Raw genomic sequence first — 13,699 nt, 5'->3', positions numbered from 1 at the left:
ACGAATTCAATTAAATATTACGACTGTTATCTTGCATTGACGATTAATTATGAAGTCCCAAACGAATGGTTTGTCCAATATAGGGTCAATACACATAAAAACAACATAACTTTATCAAATTTCTTATATATAATACTAGTTTCACCATAGTTAGCAATACTTTACAACCACTGTCCAGAACTATCCACGACCTTTTCCGCACAATGCAAACTGAGATCGAACTAAGCAAGCTCTTCAAAGCTCCATTCAAACTTCAAACTACTCTAAGGCCCAGGTTTTTTTTTCTATTGATGCACTCGATGTCAAAAATGATTGGAAATCATTTTCACAGCAATAGCCTTTTTTCTTTCAGAATGAAAGCATTGATAAAAAAAAGAGCACTTAACTCATCGGCTCCACCGATGCCCACGGGTGCTTCTACACAATGGACATGAAAATAGAATAAGGCTTATAAGCGAACAGTTGGCATTATGTAATTTTGGGAGCTCCCTCTCGTCCCATTAATAGCTATTATAACAGCTCAAGATGTGTTCACATTGTATTGCGTTCCTAGGGGGGCCCTTTCAAATCCGACAGATTTCGACATATATTTGATTCATTACCAAAGTGAATATAAGCTTTTTCCTGGTAAATAGCTCATACTAAACCATTCAGTATATGTGTACTTCACAGATACACGCAGCAAAGCAGTGCAGAAATAAATTTGCCTAAGGTATGAGTTTTATGCCTACATCTTCCTGCGATGATTTTCTGCCATTACATTCGAACTTTGGAGAGTAAGCCTTATAAGTTATACATTGTCGCACTTATTAGGTTGGAGCTTGAATGATGTATCTTTTCTATTTTACACCTCTCCCGCTTGTTTATTTACATATACTATCCAATATTACTTTTTGTGCAAGTTCGTTCATTGCGACAGTTGTTCCGAAAGATCTAGTAAGCCCAAAAATTGAATTTCAGACCTGGAGGGTGTATTTTACGCCCTCGACACTGAATTAGCTTCATCGATTCTCCGATATAGAATAAACAGCACCATCCGTTAACAAGGACGGGAAGGACGAGGCAGAGTCACCCTTTTCCACAGCAAGCCCAGGCCGCAGATGGCAAAGATCGCGAAAGCCGCCCTACAATGAGAGGTCCTTTTTCCACCCATTTTTCTGTTCTCTAGATTGGTATACCGTTTTTCCCCACCATTTACAAGGGAAATTCCAATAACGAAGACCCTAAATTTTGGCAAAACGAATTGTTTGATGCTGCCTTACGAGGAAGGATACGTGAATTTCACGTTAAATTACAGGGCCGCAGTGGTAAATCCATGGTAAATACATTTTTTTGCTACCTGATTTATTAGGTGAAAAATGGTTATTACTTAGTAGATGGTCACAACAATGACCAGGAGAAGTTCCCCCTTCTTTCAAGCAGCACAGACCAACCATCTGTTACACTGATATGATCTAGCCGTCCTTTGACATATTAATTGCTTCTACAGTTGAGACATCGGCGTCTCAGAAACGGGCGAGCGTTGTAGATAATCAGAGGAATCTTTTAATAACTGTCATTTTTAGTAAAGTGAGTACATTTTTTAATTCTAGTGAAGTCTGCCTTAGACATTGCGACCCTTCGTACTTTGCAACATTTTAACATTACCGAAGCCTTATAACAGAATTGGAGAATTAGATCGATCAAACTGTTTGGTTGTTCTGGACGGTGTCTGAGCTGAAGTCTGACAAATAGCTATTACGGGATAACATACAGTTCGGAACCGTTACGGCTGGATTGCTTCCATACACAGCCAACGTTGCTAGACAGAAATTTAATACACACTCCTCTATCATAAACTCAAAACCCACACACGATTGTAATATAAAATATTCAATTGGAAAAGTTCTTAATGGTCTAGTTCCTTATGCAAATCCCATTTAATTCCAACAGTTGAAAGCACCGGTCCAGAATTTCAGTTTCGAGGCCAAAAATACATCACAGCAATTTAAAACGAAATGTCATTCAAGTTCTCTGTAGTTCGAACATCGAGACGTATTTGGATTGAAACATAACTTCTCTAATGAAAAGTACATCTTGCATTATACTGTGCCGGTTTTTCGATCTACTGCATAGGGGACTAACTTGGTCTCGTTGCATTATTCTAGCAGGTAGTGGTTAACTAAAATGTAACTTACCACCGCACTGATATGTGCTCAGATAATTTCGAAACAATTAAACTGTCTCTTGATGAGAATTAAATTGACAGCCTTCAATATCCGTGCGTATTTGATAATCGTCGGTAGCTGCCAACGGGAAAATTTTAGTCGGTAACTTTAGTAGAATGTTAGTATCATGCTCTGGTAGCTACATGGGCGCTAGCTCAAGGCTTTCAGCGTGAGGACCAAAATAGAACATTACATAGGCGATTTCTTATTATGGGGTAAAAGTCGAACCTTATGTTTACACTTAATCTATGTTCATGTTATTCTAATTCACATTTCAATTGTATATATCACAAAAAATATTTTTTGAAAAAGTGCAGATTTCACGATGTTCCGTCAGTGTGCTAAAGCTATAGTTTATCCTTACTTTCTCCGTGAACAAACATTTTCTGAGCATATGTTTCTATTATACATAACATATTAAACAATGAAAATACATCTATCATCGGATTTATTTTGTATCTGTGCACAAATTGTACCGGCAAACAGCGTACGAATGAATAGAAAATACTTCGTAATAGGTAGCAATTGCCGATGCAGCAGACTTCATGGCATGTTGCCCTATACACTTTGCAAAGTATTGTGTATCATTTAAAGCCATTTAAAGAATCACAGTACGTCACTTCCAGGGACCGATAGGAGCTACATATCCGAGCCGCTTGCTTTGATAGGCTAATTACCCTACCTGTTATTTGCAGTATTGGACGAAGGCCATATTTTTTTCCAACAAAACCACACGATGACACCATGTCGAGCGCACAATATCGATTTGACTGAACGCTTTTAAATTTTCATCCAAAAAGGCACAGGTATTGATTTCTATAGCGCGGATAGGTTTATGTAAAGATGTCGGTTTAAGAAGCTGTTTCTGACAATTCCGGATTTTGTGTCCAGGGGCTGTTTCAGAGATCCGGACTTCAATTCCAGATTTAGGGTACTTACGGCAGTGGCCATAGCGTTGATGTCTTCCGCTATGGAGGTTTCCAGTAGATCTTCTCGTCGTATTCCGTTGAGCATCATTAGCAAAAGCTCCTTGGTTCTGATTTTTTTTTTATCAATTTTTATATCATTTTTAGCATTTAAACAACACGGGACTTCCTAGTAGTTTGCTTACACTTATGAAAATTATTTACGAGTAATACGTGTGTGGTATTCCAGCGAAGGAGTTATATATGGTTTCTTAAATAAATGAAATTCCAAGCTCACCATATAGTCGTTTCGGCATTCCAGTAATCCGAAAGTATGCATATAAATCCTATTCAATTCAATACAGCGTCTTGAAATTTAACAGATGACTTGCCTTTTTTTATGTTTGTATGCAGGGAGAGAGAGAGAGAGAGAGAGAGAGAGAGAGAGAGAGAGAGAACATATTTCTGTCAATAACCTGCATTTTTGTACGGCCTGCAAGCGATGAATCCAATGTATTGATAGACTTCCGCCTTAGATGGATCAGGAATCAAAGGTTATATAATAGTTGAATGTAGACAAGCCCACTAGTGGACGGTTCTGCGGCCGAATAGGCAAATCACCAATTGAGCATATCGCCACTCGTGTCCTAGCTTACACATACTGCCATGTATCTAATATGTCGGTGAAGTGGTAGGAGCGTATAGTGACAGTCTGTCGTAGGGCACACGCTACAGCTAGATCTATTTTATGGGCGTTACCTTAATGGAGCTTCGTCCCTTCGAATGTCCTGTACAGGATACAGATAAAATACAAGCATTGCCTTAACTACGGAACAGTTCATGTTTGGGAGAATGATCGGATCTTACGAGAAGAGAGACTCCTAATAAACAGTAGCAACTAGTAAACATGTCCACGATTTAATTTCGTTGTTAACGAATCTAACGCGGTAACACAATCGTTCAAACGGTGGCCGATAAGAGGGATTAGCGAAAAAGGGTTTCCGAAAGCGTAACCGCCTATTTTTCACTCCCGAAAAACAAGACAGGCAGCACACATCCTGCATATCTTATCAACATAGAGCAGTTCGTTCAAGGTACACAGGCCACCGTCAGAAACTATATAGCTTCTGGTAAACATTGCTTTCGAAGCATCATTTTCTTAAAGTCCTACAAGATATACGTAGCAAAAAATAGAAAGGTGTTCATAGCAACCTCTACGAATCGTCTTAGTGCTGCAATAATAACACAGCGCTTTGCTCATTGAGCTGTCAAGTAATCATATGCTTTCGGTCTTCCCTTAGAATTTGTCACAAAATGTTTTGAAAATTTCAACATCCTCCTCGACGTACGCAAGAGCCATCTGCGCATTATTGGCTACCCCGATAGGTTGAACACGGAGAAGCAGGAAGGTGTCATTTTCGTAAGCGATCATTGTATAGACGCCATCCATTTGAAGTTCAGGCAGAATATAGTTTAAGGACGAGAACCTGCCCTTGAGATGTTCTCAACATTCATTACCTCTCATTCAGACTCGATCCGATCAATTCGATTAGCCTACCGTCTTCTAGAGGACTTGAATCAGGCAATTGTGAGAAGTTTGACATTCGCAGAGAAGCCGAGTTAGTAATTACACATAGCCGCAGCATTTAATAGCACATTAGCACAGAGCCGCCTGTCATCTTCAATCGAGTTAGAGATCCCCTGCCAAAGGCATGCTGTTAATATTCTATCGACCGCGACTTTGAAAATGTTGATCGCAGCATTGAAGACTAACAACGTAATAATATTGTAAGCGGTCGCGCTCTATACACCAAAGTATAAGCTACTGAATTCTACAAGCTTTGATAGTTCTCTCTTTAGCAACGACTAGAAACATCAGCTTCATTTGGCGTCACCCGTCTGGCTCGCCATTGTATTCAAGTAGTCCGCTATTGTTACCGTTATGTATCCTGTGCTATTGAAATCACTGCACTTATCTGCCCTCATGCCTTTGTAGAGACGCAATTAAAATGCTACCTTCATATTCGTCTATAGCTTCAATTTACCAAAAAAAATTACATGGAGCGGTGTGATTTGCTTAATTTAGTGCTTAAGTCGACTGGAGTGTTTACTGAATATAAAGATGGTACCCTCTACGTATGGAGTGTGTCTGTAGGAACAGCGTTCGTCACAATGACCGCCTACTGAATTTTGAAAAGGGCATACAAATAAGTTGGACTACATCGAACTACTCAGCATAGACTCAGTGCGTCATTGTCGAACGTGAGCAGATCAGGCTTAATGCAGAAATGGAGCACTCAGCATGAAGCTCCTCAGATTCCTGATTACCTACCTCCTCAATTGCCTTGAGCGTTGTTTTTTCTGTTGTATCCTTAATCAATTGAACTATATTTATTCACCTCTGCTGTAGCCAAAAGCTTTATACAAAACTTAATAAATACAGGTCAACAGCACAATATCTTAATAGCAGAGAGGGTATATATGACAGTTTGAAAACAGCTGTAGCATATATGCTATATGAGTCTAGTTGTTAGATGTCTTAAAGATAGTGCCGGGAAGCATCGAGCCTCATGGCGTATATCATAACTTCACCCGCATCTTTGGCACCTATATACATGGTAGGGGCCGTAGAGACCTAGTTTCCAAAGCGATTGACGACATGTCTACTTAGCCGGTTTGTCACTCGTTACTCTTCATAGCACCCGAAACAAAGAAATTTCTATCAGTTCTATTCGCAATTTTTTCTTTCAGTTCCTAAAGTTAGCTTTGAAGGCTTCCATCGCTGACAGCTCTAGGTGACGCCGTAGGTCCTCGAGTAGCAATGGCGAGTCAGCTAGCAGCTAAGCGAGACGATTTCAGGTCACTATGTGTATTTCCAATGCTCTTTAAAAAACGAAGCTTCAATTGTTTGAAGTTCCCTCTTGCCAAAAGATCTTCCCAGATGACGCATATTTTATACGTTGCGATCGGAGCTACTTTCAAATCGGTTAAGAGATTGTTAAGGGTAAGTGTAAGGGAGGGTTGAGGGCGGTTGTTAGGGCAAGCGATGAGCGGATTTGATTGCCCAGGCAACTAGCACTGCCCTGCTGCATCGTACAGTGATGTGCGCAGTTAAACTTCTGCGGTTCCCAAATAAAAGCAGCCCCAAGCACCGGAACCCATTTCCATAAGCTAAAGGCAACCTGGCAAGTGTTATTGGCCGCTGTCCTGCCTCTCCTTTTAAATTTCATCGTTTCCGCTTTGATAAAATGTACGGTATTACCTCATGGGGCTCGGCTGGAGCTTGCTACACTCAAAACGTGTTCGACCCGTATATAACTAAGCCGTTTGCATAAAAGGTGACTTCCACTCATTTTCTCGACGCTCTCATTTAATCTTTTTAAATTGAAGAATAAAAGTGGGTATAGGTCGTCGCCCTGAGCCAGGCCGGTTGTCTGTGTGACAGGTGGGAGTTCGGCCTGTCCGTCGTCAATGGTTATTCTGTTTTCATATAGAACCGTAGCAAGAAAATCGAGCAAATTCGTAGGGACACCCACCTCGGCCTGCGAGACCATTGTGAACTTTGTTCCTGAACTCCGAATCGAAGTTTGCCTTGAAGTCGACAAACACCACCTATACGTGTATATACAATACGTATTATACGTATAAACAAACGGATTCCGTAGTGTGGCCCGTGCTCTCTTGGCGTGGGCCATCAGGACCTTGCACACCGTTTTTGTACAATATTTTCTTTGGAACCCCATGTTGCTTTGTTGAAATGATACGTACACTTTCTAAGTAGCTGTTTAGTTTCTCAGTTAGCAAGCTAGAGAGCAACTTGTAGCAGACACCTGTCTTTGCTATTTCCCGTTATGATGACAGCGTATTAGGCTCGCCTTTTCCTTTGGGTTTACATTTCTACGCAGGGCTGGAGGTATAGAAGTATGTAAACGCTTATTAAATGTTAACATCCAGGCCAGGGCCAGAACGACGCGGTTGAGATGCGCCTTGCGGACTCGACAGTGTGAAGCGATGGCTTTCTTATCCTACAGGCTTCTAAGGCACGGTAAAATCTTGTTAAGGTATGTGGCACTGTACTGAGAGGCAGGCCCTTTCTTGCGAGCTGCGGCGAAAAAGGGCACACGCAATATCACGTCCCGTGACGCAACAGGCTCCGAGAGGTGATTTATGAGGGCTGAGGGCCTAATCGAGTGAGTCGCCGAGCTGCTCTGGTATAACACAGTGGTATACTGTATCATGAGATATCAATCAGCGTTCTTAAAGCGGCTCGAAGAATCGTTCAGCGTGTATGTTTTCGTACATACTCCTATCGTTTAGGAGTAAGTCAGGCGTATCCAGTCGACAGAACGACACCAGGATATTTGCACGAGTCGTTAGAACGACATTCTTAGACTGTCAAAACTTGGAAAGCGACAAACATCAGGCCATATGTTGTAAGTTCGTATTGTCGGCACTGTCCTTTCGGTAACTAAGCCCATTAACTGAATCTTGGAATCGCTTGAACTCGATCTTTTCAAATGAACCAGTCATAGTATGAATCCAATGAACGGCGCGTAACTGACTCATTATTTACTCAGGTGGAAAAAAGGCAAACCAAGCGTTCTGGCTGTTCCGCAATATTCCATTCAAATTTTGCCAAACAAATCTACAAAGGTGCATCGTTGAGTAATGCTACCATTCTTATGATGGAGAAAGAGGAAGGAGAGACGTATTAGGCGACAAGCCGGTTTTTACTCTAATTACCTTATGTACACTGGAAGCAAAAATGTTAATTGTTGCATAAGGGCATGGCTACATAGACAAATGAAATGCGAACAATTGAAATCGACGCTAGAAAACGAGCACCTAAAATGATAATCATCATCAATGAACGTGATGGCAGGCCTTCGATTAGTTTTGAAACTAGTCTATTTGAAACAACGTTTAAGCTACTCGATCTGTGTGTGATTCATCTTGCAGAGGATGTCCACTCCTAACCTTCTTGCATCCAATCTTTTATCCGTATAACCCATGCTGTATACGGATCGAAAAATTACTGAGAGATTTCAAGTCAATACTGAATAAAATGTTCTTAAATACTAATATCGTTCAACTGAAAATATGTGCCATTGTTACTGATGCACTCATCACTGTAAAACTTCTGTGATTTCTTGGGGGAAGATTAAGGCGAACATTTTTCGTCCCTCCATTTAAACTAAATTGACACTCTGAAAGGGGTTCAAGAATGAGAGCAGGTGGTACAAGATCTAGGCTAAATATCCTATTCAATTTTTATGCTAGCTAAAGACGTACATGGTTTACGTTGTTATAATGGAAGACGACGCCCCCTCTATTTCGGCCGATTTGTTTCAGCGTCCTATTGTATTTTCATCAGTTGTTATTAACAGCGACCGGTGCGAAACATTCGCTTTTGCCAAACGACAGTAACAATTCATAATGTACGAGCCCTGTCGAGTCCCCCCAAACAGATCACCAGAGACCAATTTTATCTTAGTTATTACTTTCGTATGTGACCTTTTCGCTATTTGCGCCCAATTGCATTGGAGATCGCTTGATTGAGTTTTGCAGATGAGAATACGACTTCTTCTTCTTCTTGTCGCCAGCTTTCTTCAAATAATTCTAAACATTTGATGCTAAATATCTAGTTTCTTGGTCATTTCACGGCTACTCGTTTGTCGCGTCAAAACTCGTTTGTAACTCGTTGGGAGAACGAGGAGCACGTTTCACATGGAAGTGCTCGGAATCAAAGCGACGGCACGATTCCTAGGCTGTTCCTTCCATAGCACGTGTCGAACATAAATAACACACATTTTTTATGAGCCTGTGGCGTCGTAATAAAACTGCAGAAATCCCACTAATCTTCGGGGCGCTCTACCCTAACCTTGAAGAAAGGCAATCCAGCAACTTCAGTTGGTCTACTACTACGGTCGAAACCCAACTTCCGAACGACACTATCGCCAATGTGGCCCGACATAGCTGATAAATGTAAGCATATACTAACTAGCTAGAAAAACGTTTGCGCAACCCGATGTACGTGTATATCCGCCTCTTGGCTCGTTTCCTGCTTCGTCAATCACAAGGCACTTCGTATCGTTGGCCCGTGATATCGATGACACGTATACGTAGTTAATGTAATAATAATATTATGATTATTCAGTCGTAGTTAGGATCAAGGAACTTATTTTCTATAAATGCACTTCCTTGAAGAAGGTAAACGAAATAGCGTTCTATTAGATAATGTCTAGATGAGACAACATAAATTAAGATAGCGATTTATATCGACGTCATTATCAACATCGTAAATGTTACGTTGGTGCAATATTGAATGCAAACAATGTGTTTAACAAGCCATTCCGTCGTCGTCGTCGTCGTCGTCTCCCACACAGCCCTTGAACAGTAATACCAATAATAAAATAATCACGGGAGCGTCGCTATATTCTCGTTTTGCCCTCGAAGCTGATTATCGTACTGCACGTACCGCAGGACAGGATCCGCGGATGTTTATCTTTTAGTCAACAACATAAGGACAATCCCATAAAAAGAATTGGCTAACTGACCAGGTCCGCAGGTTTGAGTTAGCCGTACGTTGACACGGCGCAATGCTAAGATGCACATAGATTTTCACAATGTGCTTAACCGACCGGGACACTTTATCAGTGAGAACGATTGGTGTGATTCTACTCGCGATCGATGTGCCCGGAACAAATCCCTTCACGCAAGCATGTCTACGCGAACAAACGGGCTTTTTAGTTTGCATGAATTGCATGTGTATATGTTTCATCAAAAACGGGTGCGAGTATTACGCCCTTATAGCCTGTGTGCGAGGTCAAGTAGCAGGACCGGTCTGCTCTTCACAAACAAGCCAGCAACCTCTGAAAATGATATGCGATTGCGGTCCAAACAGTGTTACTATATGTATCAAACTCCCACTGCTGATGTGCCATTCCAGTATAAAAAGAGAGGTATCTGGTAGTTCTTATACGATCATATTGAAGCCATTATACACATGTACAGCCATGTATACATACGAATTGACGGCAGCATGAAAGAACTGAAACAAACAAATAATATGCTATAATAAAGTACAAAACTTATCGAGATATTGATACACGTCGAGGAGGAAATACGTAGAGTTTTTTTTTGATTTTCAGACCGTACCTCGAATCCTATGTACAACGAGACCACTTTAATTCAGTGTTGACACAAATATATGTAATGAGCAACTGGCTTGTAGAGATGGGCTGGTCTGGCCAGAATCGGATCGTTATTATGGGTGACAAATGTATTCTGTCTGCATTTCATTGTAACTATATGTCGAGATGTATCTAGGCAATTGCCATTTGCTGGGGGTTACTCATTTGTCGCTCTAACGATTATGTGGGAATCAGATATACAGGCACACTATAATTTATGCTAAAGTGCCATCGAGTTCATCGTTGCGAGCAGATCAACGAAATCGGCGGGCACTTGAGCAACTGATTCAGCACTTTCTGCGAACTCCTCCACGATAGTTCAAATCTTCAGGGCTGCGGAAGACCAAAACACGTCTCTGGTACGTTCGAGGTAAACTCCTTTTAATGAAATTTGTCGCTTCTGAGTTTCTATAATTCAATAAGAAAATATAATCTAAAATAGATATTTCAATTGCGGAAATAAAAACGCCGAAGAAAGGCCAGACGCGATCAACGTTTCAGTACTCAAGTAGTTGACGCTCTGAGCTTTGAACACGCCAACATTGTGACGGTTGCTATCGAGCCAATGTGTAACAAATCAGCCCAATTTCTGACGATTTAGCGGTGTCTGCCTTTATTTTCTTAATGTAAAAGTTAACTTGTGCACTTTTCAAGTCTCAGCAGGAACAAAGATGGCCTCCATAGGGTCAGTATATTAAGATCAAAATAATGCCTCGATAAGGTAATGCCTGAGGCGCTCCAAATATTAAGACCATTCTACTAAGACATCAGATCACTTGTAAAATAGAATGCAACACGGTTGTATGGCAATAAAATGGGAACAGAATAGACGGAAGGGCGCATTACTAATGTTTCGAGTCGACTGCCAGTCGTTGCTAAACATACCCAGTTTCATTCAGTTGAGTAGCTGGATGACCATGGATTAAGTATAATTCTAAATTTTTATTCAGTATGGATATTATTGCTTGACCGTGCCGGCGTGTACAAGTTACACTCATTTCATTCGTCAATTAAATATAAACACCCATATCTCAGTTAGCACTCATATAATTTTTCGCGTATAGCCTAAAAAGTTGCTGTATTCGAAGAGAGAGGATGTCACAATTACGTTAGTTTCCCGTATACTTACTGTTCAAGTAAGGTACTAAAGACAAACAGCTCCAAACTACTTCAGAGGCAAATTTTAGTTAAATTGGCACTTGCTACATAAAATTGAGCATATTAAGCTTATTAGGCGATAATGTAACGTGAACTTGACAACAAACACAAAGGTTGCAGACGTACCTTGCCTGAGATTCTGACCCTTCCGCGTTTCGATGGTAAGAGCCGCCACTGCTAGCTAACAAAACGAAGAGTCTCAGATACGGCATGTGATTCGTTCGATCCGAACCATTTGAGCAAGAAATACACAAACCTAGCTAAAGCCATAAGACAGTGATGAAATTTCACGCTCACATCGGGTCTCCAGTAAACACTATCTATTGGTATGATGGAATTAATACCCATATATATATGCATTTATAGGCTCTTCACTGATTACACGCTTAGGTTCGTAAGATCCAGTCAATTTACAATCGTAAATTGAGACGAATGTCTTAAAAAACAGCTTTCAGCCGACAGGAAGTCCAATGACTTTGTGTTTTTGATCTTTCGTAACTAAGCGTAGTGTCAGTTGTGACATGGATCATAGTTACATTTTATTGGTTAACGGTATTTTCTGTTGCATAAATACCATCAATAAAAACAGGTATTTAAAGTACATCGCAACCGCTAAATGTTCCGCTAAACATCCACCTGTCCTTCTGTCAATCCATAGTGTGGTGTCGGTAAATAGATAAATGATCACCTCGCCTGTAAATGGTATACATCGCATCTAATATATCGCCATTATATGGAAGCTTTTAGGTTTTTTGTTTTATCTCTTCCGAGAAAAAGATATCAAAATGTCAATAGTATTAAGTTACTGTATAGACAGTTGCGTCTGAAATGTTTTAAGGTAGAGACATATATATACACAAGCTATCCAAGAGAGTGAACCTACAACTTTTCTATATTTGCACTACTTTGAAGATGGCCAGCGTATAGGTGGCACGCACTCGGCCAGAACGAACTCGGGAGATTCCTCGGCTAATTCAAATTTATGTCAGTCCATATGTGGCTGCGGTGACCTTGTCGCACAAGCGTGTCACTATGCGAATTCAATTTCAACATACTCTGCTAGGTAGAGCCTCCTTAGGCTAAAATAAAACCTGAATGTCAAATTTTAGAACAACTCACGAGTAGACGAGATTTTTCCCGCTTTTAAGCGAAGCCGACTGCCAGCCTTTGCCGTCTTCAGCTTTCAGTTTCACCAGACAACACAATACGGTCCGATAATACTTTGTCAGAATCGCACAGAAACTGTTTCGTCTTCACTGAGATTCTTCTTTATTAGTCGTTCACCCTCTGGCACCAACACTTTTGCACACCTTAATAATGTAATAGTCGTTCATTAATTAGCAGTTAGTGAATAAGGAGATTAGTCACCTTTACTTTGTTCTTAATAACAATGTCAACTCTTTCTGCTAAAAATTTCGATAATGCAGTTACCAGTGTTGTTGAGTAAAATAAGTTTAGTCTGTTCTGCAGGAGCGAAGAAAGGCGGGAAGGGATTAGGCAAGACTAGTAGCAAGTAATTACTGTGTTCAATGTGATTCACTCAAATTTCTGCGTACGCTGTTTCCGTTCGGCCCCTTGCAGCAAAGCTGAGTGCCGTACGCTTCTACTGCAACTCGCTTTGTTTTGCCGTCCTTTGCATAAAACTGCCTGTCGTCGCTGTCTTCCTCACCAAGTGTGCGCTCCAAGCAAACTTGCTTATAGCTACTTGATACGAGCGTCCCAAACAGCGTGTGGCCTGCCTCAAAGTGTTGCAGCAGCTTTTATGCCCCTTGTGAGAGAGGGTGGCACCCGGAGGCGGGAGTCGAGAAGTCGGTGCCGTGTTAGGGGGCATTTGGAGCATCTGACGGGATACTGGAGGGAGGAAGGGAGGACTCCGCTACTACCATCATTACGACCATGGCTTATGCTGGTCCTGTGGTCGGTTGAGGTCTGTCTATTGGCACTCCTTCTGTTAGATGGCTGGCTGGCTAGCTAGCTAGCTAGCTGACTGCTGCACAAAGCAGTAATGTTTGGGGGGTGAGAACGTAGCCAGCGAGGCCATGATGATCTCGGCCGCAAACTGACGCCGGCCTTCCCACCCGTCCCAGCCGTAACAATTGGTTTCGCCCGCTTCGTTTGCTGAGGTTTCAAGTTCTGCTATCAACGAGCAAAGAGGGATAAGGTTAGCTTTTTGAACTGAGGTCAGCAACTTGGCTTGAGCTTCTTTTGACGTCGATTTGTCAGGGTCATACGCGCG

At 41.3% G+C, this 13,699-nt stretch overlaps 1 protein-coding gene across 2 annotated transcripts in view; it reads right to left on the bottom strand.

Annotated features, from left to right (window-relative positions):
* The window catches only part of LOC111251620 (uncharacterized), a 51,959-nt gene extending 38,771 nt beyond the window's left edge, over positions 1–13,188 (bottom strand). Inside the window, exons 1-2 of one of the 2 annotated variants that reach the window (XM_022808357.2) lie at positions 12,895–13,188; positions 12,583–12,773 (exon numbers count right to left, since the gene is read on the bottom strand). The gene's annotated coding sequence lies outside the window, so the exon portion shown is untranslated. Of the gene's footprint in view, positions 1–12,582 lie in introns of both variants that reach the window. The other variant, XM_022808356.2, reaches the window with a different exon arrangement.
* Between the last annotated feature and the right edge of the window lie 511 nt (positions 13,189–13,699).

This window comes from Varroa destructor, unplaced genomic scaffold, assembly GCF_002443255.2.
Source record: "Varroa destructor unplaced genomic scaffold, Vdes_3.0 BEIS01000005.1, whole genome shotgun sequence".
NCBI lineage: Eukaryota > Metazoa > Arthropoda > Arachnida > Mesostigmata > Varroidae > Varroa > Varroa destructor.
Note: the sequence above shows the minus strand (reverse complement) of the source record. Positions and strands in the feature narration are given on the sequence as shown.